Genomic DNA, 17,449 nt, shown 5'->3' on the forward strand with positions numbered 1-17,449 from the left:
TACCAAACTATTATCTGCCATAGGAAAAAAGTAGGTGCTTAAGAATTTTGTAGGTGGCCAACCTGAGAAGAAGAAATGAACTGATGCAACAGCTTTTGTCATAGTGAGGAACACAATGAGCATATCCTTCAATAGCAGCATGAGTTCCAGCCAGCAGGTGTTAATGTTGGTATTCAGCATTTAAGCATTGTCCTGAGGAATGAAAGCTGTTAACAGTTAAGCGCTGCTGACATTTATACATGGTGTAACAGCAAAATCCTACCAGTTTTAATTAGAACTACTATAAAGACTGAGTTTTGATACCTCTAATTATCAAAAATTAGAACTGTCAAGAATGTTCCCTTGAGGACTAGCCATTTGCTGATGCTAAAATCCAAATTTTTTACAAGCTTTTTTTCCAATTGGTTTTATATGCAAGGGGTAGTACATTTCAGATTAGTATTTTTCTTCACACTGTTACCAGGATAGCATTTTGGTTTAAGGTTAGTCATAAGTTTTGTCCAAGAAACAAAAATAAGAAATAAAAGCCCAAAAGAATTTTTTAAAAATTTAAACGAGTTAGTTATTAAAAATTACTGTTAAATCTGTGATACCACTTAAATTCCCTTAAATCATGTCTGTATGCACTTGCATGCAGGAGCTCTACTTTGGTGTTTAAGCAACAGAAAATGAATTGTGATAGTAATGTGTATGTATCCGTCCATGCCCATGTCTTCACAGAATTTCCAAGCACAAAAATGTCACATAAATGACTGTAGTTTTGGCATTGTTGTCCCTAGTTCTTTGCAATTGTAATCATTAAAGTATTATTCTAATTATTAAATATCCTCTCCTGTTTATTTTCTGCCGTTATCTGAAGAATCCAGTTTTCTTCATTCCAGTTTCCTCTATCTCTGTTTTATTGCCCTGGCTCCCGGACTGGAGTCCACAGCTCCTCTCTCATCCTCATGAATGTGAATTAGAGGAACCACAGAACAGTGACTCTTTTCATAGCAGCAAATACAAAGTTAGTGTTTACTGTTCTGTGCATGGCACAGGACTGATCTGTTTTGTGCAATTATTTGCTAGTGCAAATAGCCATATAAAAATACCATTTGATGTCCTTTGGGGCCTATAATGTGTCTCCTCCCGTCCAGGTTTAGGGAAAAGTGGAACGTAAAACAACAAAAGCTGAGAGCTAGGGCTGAAAGTTGCAGAAAGTTGCAGAAAGTTGAGCACCACTTCTGCACTAAGGATGCTGAAGAGTGCCAAGGTACTCTCTCCTGTACTGGAGTTTAATGCAAAGAGATACCTTTAGATTTGAAGGCAATCCTGAAAAAATGAGCTCAGCATCTTACCCTAGAATTGAACCGTCATCCTGTGTGAGACCATACCAGGACAAAACAGAGACACATGCACAAATAGATTATCTTACTTCTCTACCCAAGAGCATGTACAATAAATTGCTTCTCATTGTTTTTCAGCTAGGAAAGCTGAAAAGCAGAAAAGTAAATTAGCTTTGCCAAACCACTTGAACTTATATTGTCATGTCGATATTAAGAAATGGTTGGCTCAGTAATTTTTATGAAGACTCCTTGGGATGAGGGCACTTTTAGCTTTACTATTGCCAGAACAGTTTTAATTTGAAGTGTCACAGGCTGATCAAAGTTTTCGGCAGGGTTATTTTCCCACACCTTGTTTTCAGCTCAGAGTTTGTACAAATCTTTGCACAGTTGATAACACAGCTACTGTTTTGTCAAGGTCAGTGGCATCAGGTAAATAGGCTTGCAGTTTCGGAAATTGAACATTGCTTTCCTTCCAGTATTGCAGTAACAGTTGGTAAAACACACTCATGAGAAAGAAACACTGCTCTAATCACTGGGAACAGAAAAGCAATCCAAAGACACAAACACATCTTCCAAAATATACTATGCCAAATCTGAGCCAAGCAGCTCGAGTCATTCAGTGTTTGACCACACTAAATGGAGAGCACTGAGGCACTCCCCAGCAAAATGTTCAAGAGCACAGTTAATTTTAAGGACAAGAGCAGTGTCACTCAAGTGTTAGTAATTGAGGAACATGCTAGTATTGTTCAAAGTTAAGCAGATTCTGTACAGCCCCGCTGAGCTTCAGTACACATGTTCCTCTACATCACCTCTAGCCGAGGGACCCTGCTCATGTGAGTAAAGTTCATTAAGTGCATGCAGAGTTGCAGGATTGAGTTAATCAGTTTTATCTTTGATGAATTGTGCTTAATCTGCAAACATAAAGTAATTAATTTTAAATTATTATATTATTAATGCCATCCGTTCAGATCCTCCCTACCCCAGCACTTATTTTGAGTCTCAGCAAAAGCTTTCCAGTTGTCTTCAAATGAGGTTTTAAAGAAATTTATTATCTAAAATTGCTGCATCCAGAAACCGGGTGTAGTAAAACTGCTTTAAATTACATAGTACTAAAGTAATCCAGGTGGAAAACAAACCGAAAGTTCTGCACATGAAATGGGCATTTAGAGAGTGGCTATAATTAATTACTCAGATAGAAAGCTGAACCCATGATTGAATAGTTACCTAAAAGATAAGCTCTAATTTATATAAGAGTAAGTCAGGGAAGACATCATAGTTTAATTAGACAGGAGGTGAGAGTAGTTAATGGCAACAATTTGTTTTGACTTGATGGTCTGTGAACTTTGTGAACTGATCGCTTATACGAGCCTAGAAATGTATCTGAACAAGCAGTGACTCTCGAAATGATGGGTCTAATTTGAGTCAAAATGTTCTCGTTGATATTGGTGAGGGTTATTTATGCATGACATAGTCATTTAACTACACATGTGACAGACAAGTGACACGAAGAGGCAATTATACACTCTTATACCTCATCAACTAATTAATCAATGAAGGTGATCAATGTTTCAGTTTTATATCCCACTGAAAACACTGTCACCCCAGACACCAGAAGACACCTTTCATGCCATGCTGCTCTAGCAAGCAAGCTGTCATCTCTACAGTGGTGCTTCCTGAAGCACTGGGATTTGCCACGTGATGGGAGAGCTCTGTGCAGTGGCTTAGCTATATTCACTCACTGTCACTTACACCGCATAATATCGCATCACCAGGCTGCAGTAAAGTAAATTTAATGTAAGCTACTATGTTAATTGTAAGATACTAGGATTCATCCTTAGTATCTGACAAATCTTTAGTGGGTTTTATCAGCTTGTCTTCTTTATACAGCTATGCAAATACACCATCCTGGTACCTTAGCTCATCCTGTCCTCTGTTTTGCATGAAAAAAAGCAAAATATTTTTCTTTTACAAAGAACAGAATTATTAGCTGGTACCTGTTGACAGAAACATAGCTTAATATCAAAGGTAGTGCTTGTTTGCCTTGAATTTGCCATTAGATACACAAAGTTTCATCAGCTGCTAACTTTAATACATTTAAAATTTATTTGGACACAAAAATACCTAAGCAGCCTAAAGCGTTCAGACTCAAACCAACTTGCAGGCTTTTGAAGGTGAGAAGTGATTTCCTGAAAAACATGAATTACTAAATACAGCAAGATTTCCACAGTGGTTTGCCTCAGCAGACCTCTACTATGGTATTAATGTTGCAATAATACCATTGGAAGAATTTAGGCCGTATTTCCATTTCCATATTTTCCATTTGCTGCAATTCTGTGTGTTCTGTGTCCTGAGGGACATGTAATTAAATTCTGCATGCTGAGAAGACCATTTGAATGTATTACAGCAAATCTTGAGGTAGGATTGGGACATCAGGTCTGGGTTGACTGCTCCTACCAGGCTGAACTGGTGGCACCAAGGGTGCAACCTCGCTGTGCCCTGTGAATTATTTGTGTTCAATTATTCGAACGCTTCTGATTATTGCAAGTAGATTTTGTCTCTTCCTAGGGGCCTACAAGAAAGCTGGGGACGGACTGTTTGCAAAGGTTTGTACTGATAGGACGAGGGGCAATGGGTACAAACTGGAGAGGGGCAGATTTAGACTAGACATAAGGAGGAATTTCTTCATGATGAGGGTGGTGAGGTGCTGGCACATGTTGCCCAGGGACGCTGTGGATGCCCCATCCCTGGAGGTGTTCAAGGCCAGGTTGGATGGGGCCTTGGGCAGCCTGATCCGGTGGAAGGTGTCTCTGCTCATGGCAGGGGAATTGGAACTAGATGATCTTTTATAGTCCCTTCCAACTCAAACCATTCTGTGATTCTATGATTCTATGATTCTATGATCATAAGATAGAATCTTATGATTCTATGATCTTAACCCCACAGGTTACCAAATAAACTATTATGTTTTATGCCCGCCAGGAAGCGGGCAGACTCAGGGACTGCTCTAGGACTATGGACAGGACTGGCACAGAGATGGTGTAGCCACAACTAGGGGGAGGTTGTTACCCCTAAGATCTTTCTTTGTGTCCCTGTCCATTGCAGGGGGGTTGGAACTGGATGATATTTAATGTCCCTTCCAACCCAAACAATTCTATGATTCTATGATTCTATGACTTCTGAGCTTCGTGGGCTAGATTCCTTAGTCAGTGCCCTGTGAATCCTGTGAGAAATAGCAGGAGATGGGGCTAGACTAGGGAGCAGGCCACAACATTGGTCCACAGACCATCAGACAAGGTTGGATGCCAGCAAGAAGATCTACCCCCAAAGTCTCAAGTCCATCCAACAAGACTGGTCAGTAAGTGAGGACAGCAGGAAACAGAGCAAGGCACAGGCACACCTGTGACACAGCTCATACAAGGTCTGGGTGCTCAGGCTGGAGTGGCGCTTCTGGGCCCCAGGCAGAGGGTGTTGTTAGGGATCCCAGACAAGGCTGGTCACGGCCATTGAAAAGTTCTGTGCATGCATGCAGACCCCTGACAATCCTGCTCTTTCCAAGGGCAATTCAGATCAGAAGATTTTCTTAGGTGTTTTCAATTGTCTTCTTCCATGATGAGCTACTGATGAAGCCTAAAGGTCTCAAGTCCAATAGCCTCAGATCCTGCAGCACCTGAAGGCAGAAACCCAAAGCTGGCTTCCTGAGTAGACCTGTCAGTGACACATCTAGGCTGCAAAGAGGCAGCAGAGAAATCCCCTTGCACAGAGGAGCACTGTATTCTCTGGCATAGTATCCCATAACCAAGGATCCACTTGTGTCATTTTTACAGAGGGAGTGGGCAGAAGGTGTAACCTGACAGACTGATTTAACCTGGGACAATTTGGCTGTACTGATGTGAGGACCCAGGTAAACGTGACATAGAATCAAAAGGTCCTGGGTGTTTCCCTGATGCTGAATTTATCCTGCCATTTATAGGGATGTGTCTGACACTGGTGAGATCTATGAGTTGTTGCAATGAAAGATCCTGTGGACTTCAGTGAAAAGAGCAAAGGTTTGCGCTGTCCTTAAACGATTTTCATGCCAGATTACTACAGTTCGTTTCATTCATAAGTGTTCTGGTGAAATAAAATTTTACAGCATTTTTACTTTCATTTTTTTCTGAGCTGGAGGTTGTATTGAAGCTTCCCTTCACCATGTTTCAGCAATGTCTGCTCATTTTATCTGCTGGTGAAGGTCCCAAATTTTGTACAGAAGCAAAGATCAAAGACAACAAAGAACTGGGGAATGTTTAATGAAATGTATCACCTAAGAATCGGTCATCCTCTTTTCAATATTAACCTTTAGAAACTAGTTAACTTTGCTTTTACAAAACAAATGCCAGTTCCTGAAAAGCTCCATTAAGCTATTTTTTCCTTTTGTTCCTATGCCAAAATCACAAACCTTCCGGTTTTGCAATCCTATTGTACAGCTCTTGTTCCTGATCTGCTCACACTCGTGACCTCCACTATCAGCACCTCCTATGCAAAGCTGCCCCCCAAGCCTCTCACCCTGTAGGCACAGATGTTGCTGCCTTGAGGATGGGAAGGTCTGTTCTACCTTTGGTCAGAGAAAACTGTTGTGTACAGAACAATGGACATATATTATAGCATACTTGTAGCATCAGAGAGTCCTTGTCTTTGTGTCGAAGTACATAAGCAATTGGTTCATGTTTCTCCATGGAATAGATCAATTCAGATACACAAGGAGTTTCAACCTTTACCTTTTAAACAAGCTGTTTATGCTGCTATATGATGTTCTTCACATCTTTATGAAGTTAAAAGACTGTGGGGAAAAAGAAATCCAAGAAATTGCTCACATTTCCTTGGAGAATTCACAATTATAGCTCAATGGAAAGAGAAGTGGAAAACTAGCCATCATCTATGACTTCAAACCTTTTTCTAGAATGCTTCCACTGAAATAGGATCATTCTCCAACTCTTCCCTCCTCTTCCTTTAACAGTAACAACAGCTGTCTATGTGAAAGTGAAGTAGGGAGCCACCAAAATGAACCCTGAGACTTCAAGGCAGTAGCTTGTTTCCTTTAATTCCCGTGACCCAGACATGTGAAAGTACTCTATTTCCCATGCAAAAGTACTCTGTTTCCCTTCTGGGCCTTCCTGGATATCATATTATTCCTTTGTCAAATGCATGAAGAGATATCAGCTTTTCTAGGAACCACCAAATGTTCCATCAAATCAGAGCAGAAGTCTCAGCATTTCCCCTGGAAAATGGCCAGCGCTAGATGCCTCAAAAGAAGAATCATCTTGAAGTAAGAGAACTTGTCTGGACAATTATGAGCTCACCTACACATAGTAGATGTTTCTTAACTCACCTCAGTTAGAAGCTGAATTCCCTAAAACTTTAAAGTTTGTAGCATTACTTCAGCCACTGCTTCACATATGGGGAGCTCAGCTGTCAAGAAGAGAGGCTTGACAGAGCTGGCAGCTCAGAGGTGCCTGCTATATGGCATTTTAAAACTTCTATCACATTTTCACTACCTAAAAGGCAAAGATGACTGAACCTAGTCTTACATCTGTCACCCTCGGAGTTTCATAGCGTTCTCCTTGCAGTGGTCCTCATGTGGTGAGGACATGCCACCCTGGCTAAATGCCACCATTCAAACTAACTGTTGCAGAACCGCCGACACAAACCCAAGCTCTGTCATTGTTAATTGTTAAAGGCTTTCCTCAGCTTTTATTTGAACTGGTATGCGTATTTTAAATGAATGAACAAGTTGAAACCAGCCTGATTTCAAAATATCAAGAATAAAATAAAGTTTTATTGGTATAAATCATACTAGCCATGATTTCTGTGCCTTGCCAGGTGAAGTGATTAAGCAGCTAGTTCTGTTCAGTCATCAAAGGTTATTCTGTGAGATAATACAGGATTTGAATGCAAACCTGATCGGAACTTTCACTCTAAAGAAGCAGCATATAGTTCAAAGTGAATAAAACAGGCTTCACGTCCCTCTTGCCTGTGGCAGACAAACTCTCCTTCCCTGCCTGCAGTACCTGCATGGAATGGAGCAAACAGGACTCCCATCAAACACGGTGGGCTGGGGAGAAGGAAAGCTGGCTCACTCATCCTGCCCTCTCCTGCCTGAGCAGGGGTTTCTTTCATCACTGGAAGCAGACACTGGCAGTAAAGAAAAAGTAGTTTTGGTCAATTCAGAATGATACTGCAATGCTCTCATTGTTAGCAACAGGTGTTATAAACATACACAACCCTTCCCTCCCTTCTTCATATTTTCATTCGTAGTAATTATTGTTTAGTAAACAACTACCAAGATCATGCCCTTGTACTGATGGTTAAAACACATTAACCAAGGATGCAATGATATTTTGAATCTAAGTGCTTGTGAAGGTGACTTGGAAGACTGCATTTCCCCCAGAGGGCTTGTTTTGGGTTTGTTTTTTTTTGGTTTTTTTTTTCTGGATCTTGTTTGTTTCAGTTGGCAAATGCATTTGTTTGCTAGAAATCTGTTAATAAGTCTGTGGGGATTTTTTAAATGAAAACAGCAATCTGTCTTGTAGTCATCAGTGTCTCCACAGGGAAAAACAAAACCACCAAAACACTGCTGAGAATCCCTAATCATGCATCCACTAATTTAAAAAATGTAGTTGGCAGATCTGCTTTTTACAATCTTACTTGTCATTTTTTCTGAAGTACATACAATAATGTCTTATATAAACTATTTTGCTCCTCTGTAGAAATTCAGAGAGAGCTTCAGATGAAAGAAATGAGAGGATCATACCTTTTGGATAAAATGTGAGCTTCTCTTTTCCCCTCTTCTGTTAGAAAAATAGCACAATCTACCTGGCCGAGAAAGCTTTGAGGATGTTATCAGGGCTTAGCGAAACACTCACTAGGTTTGGGGGGATATAATTGTTGCTTCACAATTTACTCCAAGTAATCCAGTTATAAGCACTCTCCACTCTCCAATTCTCACTTCACAGAGAAAGATCTTAGGGGTAACAACTTCCCCCTAGTTGTGGTGGCATCATCTCTGTGCCAGTCCTGTCCATAGCCCTAGAGCAGTCCCTGAGTCTGCCCGCTTCCTAGCACTCCACAGGTTACCAAATAATCTCAAATTAAGATCACAGAATCATAGAATCATAGATGGTTTGAGTTGGAAGGGACCATAAAGATCATCTAGTTCCAATCCCCCTGCCATGGGCAGGGACACCTCCCACTGGATCAGGCTGCCCAAGGCCCCATCCAACCTGGCCTTGAACACCTCCAGGTGTGGGGCATCCACAGCTTCCCTGGGCGACCTGTGCCAGTGCCTCACCACCCTCATCATGAAGAAATTCCTCCTTATGTCTATTCTAAATCTGCCCTTCTGCAATTTAAAGACATTCCCCCTCATTCTATCACTACAAGCCTTTATAAAATGTGTCCCCCCCCAGCTTTCTTACAGCCCTCTTCAGACACTGGAAGGTCGCTATAAGGTCTCCTTGGAGCCTTCTCTTCTCCAGGCTGAACAAACCCAACTCTTTGAGCCTGTCCTCATAGTAGAAGTGCCCCAGCCCCCTGATCATCTTTGTAGCCCTCCTCTGGACCCATTCCAGCAGTTCCATATCCTTCTCACATTGAGGTTTCCCCAACTGGACATAATGCTCCAGTTGGGGTCTCACAACAGAGGAATAAAGGGGCAGAATCACCTCCCTTGACCTGCTGGCCATGCATTTTTTGATGCAGCCCAGGGTACAGTTGGCCTTCTGGGTTGCAAGTGCACATTGCCATCTCATGTTGAGCTTCTCATCAACCAGCATCCCCAAGTCCTTCTCTGCAGGGCAGCTCTCAACCACACCATCCCCCACCCTGTATTGAAACAGTGGATTGCCCCTAACCCAGGTGTAGGACCTTGCACTTGGCCTTCACACAGGCACACTTCTCAAGCTTGTTCAGGTCTCTCTGGATGACATCTCATCCTTTTGGTGTGACAACTGCATCACTCAGCTTGGTGTCATCTGCAAAATCGCTGAGGGTGATCTCAATCTTGCAGTCTATATCATTGATAAGATATTAAACAGCGCTTGTCCCAGTGCAGATCGCTGAGGGACGCCACTTGTCATAGATCTCCATCTGGACATCGAGCCATTGACCACTACTCTCTGAACGCAACAATCCAACCAATTTCTTATCCACTGAACAGTCCACCCATCAAACCCATCTCTCTCCAGTTTAGAGAGAAGGATGTTGTGGGGGACCACATCAAAGGCTTCACAGAAGTCCAGATAGATCAAATCCATTGCTTTTCCCATGTCCACTTCTGTGGTTACCCCATCACAGAAAGCCACTAGGTTGGTCATACAGGACTTGCCCCTGGTGAAGCCATGCTGGCTGCTACTAATCACCCCCTATCCTCCATTTGCTTTAGCATAGCTTCTAGGAGGATCTGTTCCAAGATGATTCCTCCTTTTTCAGCCCAAGATTTTTATTGTCACAGCTCCTCATAAGATATTTGCCTATATGCTCATTAAGTCAGGTAAATGTTGTGCATTTGTCTGCTTTTTGTTGTGCTTTTTGTCTGTCTTTTTAAAGTTGTGCCCATTACAGACTTGAAGAATTATATTTGTATCTAACGGCAAATTCAAGGGAAACAAGGTTCATAAAAATAATTTGTGTGTGGAAAAAAAAAGTACGTGATTAAACAATATAACAAGGAAGGCTTCAATTCTTTAATGATGCCAATAATATTACATTTATCTTAATGTTGTTGCTGTAATCTCCTCCCTTATGTGACAAGACTCAGGTGTGAAACAACACTGCTGGGCCAGGAGCAGTGCAAATTTGCACAACAGGGACATGGCTAATATGAAAGATTGTGTATCTTCCTACATGAACTCGAAATTGGAGGAACATGCTGAGCCTAATGGTGAACACATACCCTGTAAAAAGGCCACTGCTTTCAATAATGGCACAACCTGCAGGGAGTTTTCTGAGGAAATACGAAATCTATTTTTAACAACATTTGGTTGCTTTACTACCTGCTTTACTATAAAACTGTTATTTATTATTGTGATTCAGTGGGTTAGCTGTAAGGGAACAATTAATATTGTATGATTAGATGTTTTGAATATATGTTTAGAAGCAACTGCCACCTCAAACTTCTCCAAACTACGTATCCTAAAGGTAAAATTATTGTATTATTATCAGCATTATCGTCAGGCTAGGGAGGACAAGTCTTCCAGAAGTGCTCATTCAATGGAGATAAGGGGTCTGTTTGGAGGTTCATCACCTCAGACCCTTCCTGTGAAATTCCCGTGAGCTTACAAAGTCTCGAAAGTCTTACTCTAAATGTCAGTTTCAAAGCGTGAAGCTTACTGAAACAAAACACTAAAGATTTGCGTGATTTGCCCTCAGAAAGCTGTATTGAACAAACTGGGTTGAGGCCTAAGACCTCAGCTTGAGTTGAGAGATGTTTCATTGTAATGGTATGAGGGCTATTACCATAGGGTTAAAATAAAATATGAAACCCAAAGCGGAACACAGATAAAATGGCTTTGTGAAACCATGGCAGTCTAAAACCACTTATCTGTGACACCATCTTCAGTATGGGTAATGACATATTTCATATCTCCAGGACAGAAGACCGCTATCTTTGGCTCCAGACCTGTCCTCTGTGGCTTCAGTTTCAGGCCTGAAGAGTCTGTAAAACCTATCTCTGCGTGTAGGGATGCAGCCTCAGACACATACTTAGCAGAGGAGAGCACAGGTGTCACCCCACGCAGGCAACAGCCACAGCAGTGCAGGATGGTGCCCACAGCAGACCCTCTGGTTCCCCATTCCAGTCCTCAGAGGCGCCTCCCCCAACACCCTACTGAGCTGAGGCCACCAGCACCCACGCTGCTGCAGCTGCCTAAGTTCAGGAACCCAATGAGTGGCCTCCCCTGAAGGACATCTTGCCTTTCAGTGGCAAAGCTTCTGTTGTTTGGATGTGCAAACCTGCCACCGGGGATGTTTTTTACTGATTAACTAAGAAACCTCTTGGCATAATAAGGGCTTTCTGAAGGGGCTCCCACTTGAAGAGCCATATGTTATTATTTGAATTACTATAATTATCTTAATCTTACCCTTAATCTCACCTTTTATATATACAATGTATGTACATATGTAGAAACATTTTATATTAACGAAGGCCACAATGCCCTTGAAGGACCGTGAACAGTGTAGTAAGAGAAAACAATGAATAGCAACAGTAAGCTATGGCTGTATGCCCAGAAGCTGAGACGAAGGTGTAAGCTAGAAAAGTAGAAATCATGCTAACTTAGGGGAAAGGCATGTAAAATATGCAAAGCTAATTAACCAACAAAGCATTTGACCTAATCATGTGGACAGTAGCAAATAACCAATAGTAGTATAAACTTATATGCATGAACAGCTGTTTGTAACCAATCAAGTGATGCCAAGTTTTAGATGCAACATAACATTGTGTATATAAGGAGCTCGCTAAGAGCAATAAGGGTCTTCGATCCAAGATATCGGAGTCCGTGTCATTAATCTCCTCATACATATAATAGAAAATGACATATACATAGATATCTCTCCATATATACATGCACAGAGTGCACATACACTGATGTGTTTACTTTCTAGAAGCTGTCTGACCCAGCACTGACAGGCAGCCTCCTCTGGGGTACAATGCAGCAACAACTCAGTGTAGTGCTTCCGTTCACGGGCAAGTGGAGGATTTTGGCCAGAAACACATCACTGCTGTTTCTTTTTACTACATGGTTTTAAAAAACGTTATCCTAATCACTTCAGGCAACCTGAAGCCCGGTGGGGCCACTTGTGTCAAGCATCTCCTCATTTAGCACAGGAAGTTTCTTGTTTCTTGCAGAACAAAAATGATGGGTGTAACCCCCCACCCTCCCCAGTCCCTTATGTTGCCCTGGAGCATCAGCCGCTTTGGGCTCAGGGGCAGCAGTTGTACTTAAGCTAGACTTTTCTAGACAGAAAATGAGACCAATATTTCTAGTACTACAGCTCTCCACTTCTAACAACAAGAGGGTTTGCATTTTAAAAGAAAACACTTCACTGGTCAAAGCAGCAAGATGGTAATTGTTTTTATGGGATGTGTTCTTCTGGCAGTAATATGCTATTGCCCTTGATAAACTATACTCTTTTTTCCCATTGTCGCCATATGACTCTCTTGAAACTAGGATACTTTGAGTAATTAAAATAACTGCCTTTAAATTACAAATTAGTAGAAATGAAAGAACTTGCTTTAAAAACTCACATGACAATCCTGATGTCCAATCTCTTGCATTTCATACAGTATTTTAAAGTGCAAGACTGATCAGCGGTGGTAATCGAGCACACAATTGCTTTTGCTTATTTGTTTACTTGCTTGTTGCCAGTATCTGTACTGCAAAGCACTTTAAGCAACACTTTGCAAAGGAAAGAATCTATAAAATTAAATGTATTTTAGAGTGCAGCAATAAACTTTATGTCAATAATAAAGATAGATATTATTGAAAATAGCTTATCTGTTTCTTTCCTTGTTCAAAGGCTGCCTTCAATTTAAACCATACAATGTACTCCGACAATTGATCCACTTATTCCCACAGAGTATGTGTTAAGAATGCATATTTTCCTCAAAATTTTGTAAGTCTTAGATAAATGCACTACATTTTAGTGAGATATGATTCACAGTTGGGCCATTAATAATTCTGACTGTCTTTATTGCCACACTAAATATGCTGATTACAATATTGAAAAAAATGAATCAAATTATTTTTAAATTAAGTTTCAGACCTGCCAGAGATGGTCTATCTCCTATGAAGAGCTCCTTGTGACTGCCTGAAACACAGTCTGTATCTGGCCAAAGTTATGCCATCAGGCTCCTCATGAACCCTCATGCAAAGCTGCCAGAAGATGAGGAATCATTTGTTTTACTTCATGGTTTGTCTTGGTTTTAAAACTTGTGTTTCATTTTTACATGAATTTGTCTGGCTTTGGATTCCTGCCATTGGTTCTTTCCTTATGTCTGTCCCTGCTGATCAAAGCACTTTACAAAGACTGTTGTCTCACCAACAGCTACTTTGAACTGCTCATCCAGTCCTTGACACGCTGAATCCATGTTTTATTGCATTATAATTTCTTTCTGATCATTAACATGTGTCAAGCACCTTAAAAAATTAGGACAGGTATGACATTATCTTCTAACAGCCAAGCCAGCAATCTCATCTTGGGTTTCTCTGATGAGACCTGTTTTTCCATTATACTTTGTTGACTGGCACACATAATATTCAAATGTTTCATTTAATTGCCAGCTGTTCTTCTGTGTCACTACTTTTCCTCGTGTCATCACTGGCTCCACCACACAGCTGAAGCTGTGAATGCCACAGTGAGGATGAGTGAGTCAAGGTCTGTGTGTGTACAGGCCATACAAGCCCATGAACAACAAAGAATTATCATTACCAGGGAGTTGGTCTGTGAACTGGCTGGTTGCTGTTATACTAATGATGATTTGGATGAAGATGCATAGTTGATTAAGTAAGATTTCCATGATCCAAAGCAGACTGGTTTTGCTCAGAGCTTATTCCTTTTCTCACCCATCAATTATGCCTGCTTAACTGCACTCAGAGTACTGAAATGTGTGGGATGTCCTCGAGGAACTCTGTTAGCATCCATGCTTCCTTTCTATTCCTGCTATAGTATCTCTTGGAAAATTTACTGGCTGGTAAGCCCATAAATACAAACCCTTTCTTCTACTATTACTACTGTGACTGACCTGCAGTCAGCACACTGTAAGATCTCACTGGAGATCAGCATGCACATCACAATCACTCAGAGCAGAGTCTGAGGGAACCTATGGTGCCGCTGACTTCCCCATCTTCTGCTGCACCATGCAGCAGCGAGTTACTCCGTTGGGAAGTTTCTTGCTTTATACACCCTAGGAAGTAAACACAGACCTGCTGTGTTTGTGTTGCAATTTCCCTGCTTCTGTATTTGAAGACATTGGCATGACTGTTTAGACAAGATTTGCCAAGGACCGATATTCACTAAGGTGGTTTATGATTGCATGGGTCCCAAATTCACTTTTTACATTTCAACATAATCTTATCAATTCTGCCTTCCTCTAGAACAACTCTGGTCTGCCAGCATGTGTTTAAAACGAGCACTTCTGCTTTTTTGTGTATTTTCATTGTTAACACATTATCGCACATATATATATATAGTAAACAGACTTTTGGATGAGGGAGTTATTGACTTTGGTAGCTATGACACTTTAAAATCTATTAACTTTATAAGTAGTGGGTTTACCCTCTACTGTTTGACTGCCTTGCTCATATTCAGCCTGTCATTATTTTAAATGACTACTAACTGCTTTCTACTTCCCTTGTCTTAGCTCTCTTTTTTTTAAACATAACTTCTGCTCTTCCTCATCCAGGTAGGGCGTTTAACAAAAGTTACCTCTTTGTCCTTTTTTAAATTATGGAATCGTGATTTTTCTCGTCTTATAAGACCTTTTTAGAGCAGTTGTGACTATGACTTCCACTTTTCTTTGTAAGAAAAAATTTTCCTCCTTCGTGAAATCAGGTCATTTGCTGATTAGAGGGATGGAACACCTGTCCTGTGTGAAAAGGCTGAAAAGCTGGGAGTTGGTCAATGTGGAGAAGGTTCCTGGGAGACCTAATTGTGGCCTTCCAATACTTAAAGGGGGTCTACAAGAAAGATGGGGACAGAAATTTTACCAGGGCCAGTTGTGATAGGACCAGGGGTATTGATTTTAAATTAAAGGGTAGATTCAGACTAGATATAAGGCAGAATGTCTTCTTTATAATAAGGACAGTGAAACACTGAAATAGATTGCCCAGAGAGGTGGTAGAAGCCCCATCCCTGGAAACATTCAAAGTCAGGTTGGATGGGGCTCTGAACAACCTGATCTAGTTGAAGACATCTCTGCCCATGGCAGAGAGGATAGACAATATAACCTTTAAAGGTCCCTTTCAACCCAATCACACTATGATCCTACTAACTGGTAATGTTCTCTTTTTCCTGACCATATTTATGTCCCTGATGTCTAGGAAACCATTTCCAATGACATGATTAATTTTAAAAATTAAATCCATAGCAAAATTTCCTCATGCTATGTGCTCTACTGTTTAAGAAATGAAAGATGAGAAATTCCTGAAATTCAGCTGATAGTTCATTGCTGCTCTTCAGGTCATCCAATACAGACTTTCTAAATGGATTGTCACACCATATACTTTCCTTGTCCTCAACTGTTTCTATGAAGAAATTCAAGCTAATTTTCTTCTATCAATCCCCATCAACGTCCCTTTCTTGGGTTTTACCAGTTAAAATGATGCATTCAGGGTTCTCTCTATCTGAGTTGTTAATAATTTTGGTATGTTACACTGTCTTCAAAACAAGTTATAGGGTCCCATGTGTACTTTTTCATTATCTTTATGCTTGTTAAAGAGATTACAGTGCATTATTTTTATATTCTAGTAATTCAGAATGTGCATAGAAGCTTCAGAAATGCCATTCATGGCACATTTGTTCTCATTAGTGATTTGTTAAAAACTGCTATTGCTCATTTCTTGCTTTTAATATAAATACAAAACAATGCAGATGTCCTTGCAATGTACTTATCCCCTCACTGCCCTTCTCTGATTTCACCTCAGTTGCCCACTGGGAGAACTATTCTGCATAAATGAAACCTTCAGACCACCTGCTGGAATGTGGATAAATGCTCAACAGAGCCCAAACCTTGTGTTTTTAGCAGCTGAGGACCCAACAATCCATATTGTGCGTCTTCTTCAGGGGCGTCTCCTGAGAAGAAAGGGGCTTCCACTGGTTCTATGCTGGCCTGAAGCCCCAGCAGCCAATGCTCACAGAGCTGAGCTGCTCCTAGGGCTCCCATGCATGGAGGTTTGGATTATGGATTAACGCTGAAAGGAGTTAGATCACCATTTGTCTCTTTTTCATTGCTTTGAGATTCTGTGAAGTTTCCATAGGATGCCAATCTATTTGTTCTAATATGTCAACAGAGAGAAATTTCCTTATCTTCCAGCACTGGGGAATCTCAGTGTTATATCCTGCATTTCTGCCCTAGAATAAGTAGTGCAACAAATTCTGCTTTCAAGATCTTTGCTGCAAGTTCTGAGTGGCTAAAATTCATGTTGAAGGCCCATGGAAAATGAAATGGTGTGTGAGACTTGCTACAGTCAGTTGAACTCGGGAATACCTGGACTGAAGCTACACCATTCTGACAAAAGGCATTCTTAGGGATGACAACATTTGCCTCATGTACATATTTTACATCTTAAATATTTTATTTCCTATAATAAATATAGCACAGCCACACATCATTTTGAGTAATGTTGTCAGAGAACACAATAGTAATTATTATTATAGCTTAATTATTAATACATCAAGAACTACGATGATTTACACATGTGATTTTAAAAACATACTCTAATGGGTCAAGTGTATTCAAGATAATAGCCAAATTTTCCAAAACTGAGGCACGAGGAGTAAAGCTGTAGGTATTAATAAGAGATCAAGGATTTAAAAGAGAGCGGGGGAAAAAATCAAGGAAGAAGTTATACTTGCTCCTCATTCTTAGCTCAGAGAATTATTCCCTCTCCTTTTCTTCTTTTCCTAGGGAATGGCAGAATTGCAATAAATTAATAAAGCATTTACTCAACTGCTTCGATTGAGTCCTTGCTTTTATCTTTCTTTCATGCTTTCACACAGGTGTTCCTTCCTAAAACTAAAACATTTTAGGGATGTTCATTCCAGGAAGAGCAAGAGAAGAAACAGTGAAGAGAATATTTAGAGCCTGAAGAGAGTCTTTGTTCCTGCAAGTGAAAATGCTTAGAGCAGAGGGTGCAAGAAAGGTGCTAAAAGCATGCTGCTTGCTGTTCTCAGCATGCATCCGGGTTGCTGCTTGTCAGTGAGGGGATCTGTGAGGATCACACAAGGATGGTATTTGACATTGTCATAGGTGTCACTGTGTATGTATGAAAAAGATAATGCAAAGTGGCAACTGAATCAGAACAGCTTATCCCAAGGGGGTATGACTTTTACAGACAATTCCTTTTCAACAGGGACAACTGAATATTTTAAAA

The sequence above is a fragment of the Cuculus canorus genome, chromosome 1, assembly GCF_017976375.1.
Source record: "Cuculus canorus isolate bCucCan1 chromosome 1, bCucCan1.pri, whole genome shotgun sequence".
Lineage (NCBI taxonomy): Eukaryota > Metazoa > Chordata > Aves > Cuculiformes > Cuculidae > Cuculus > Cuculus canorus.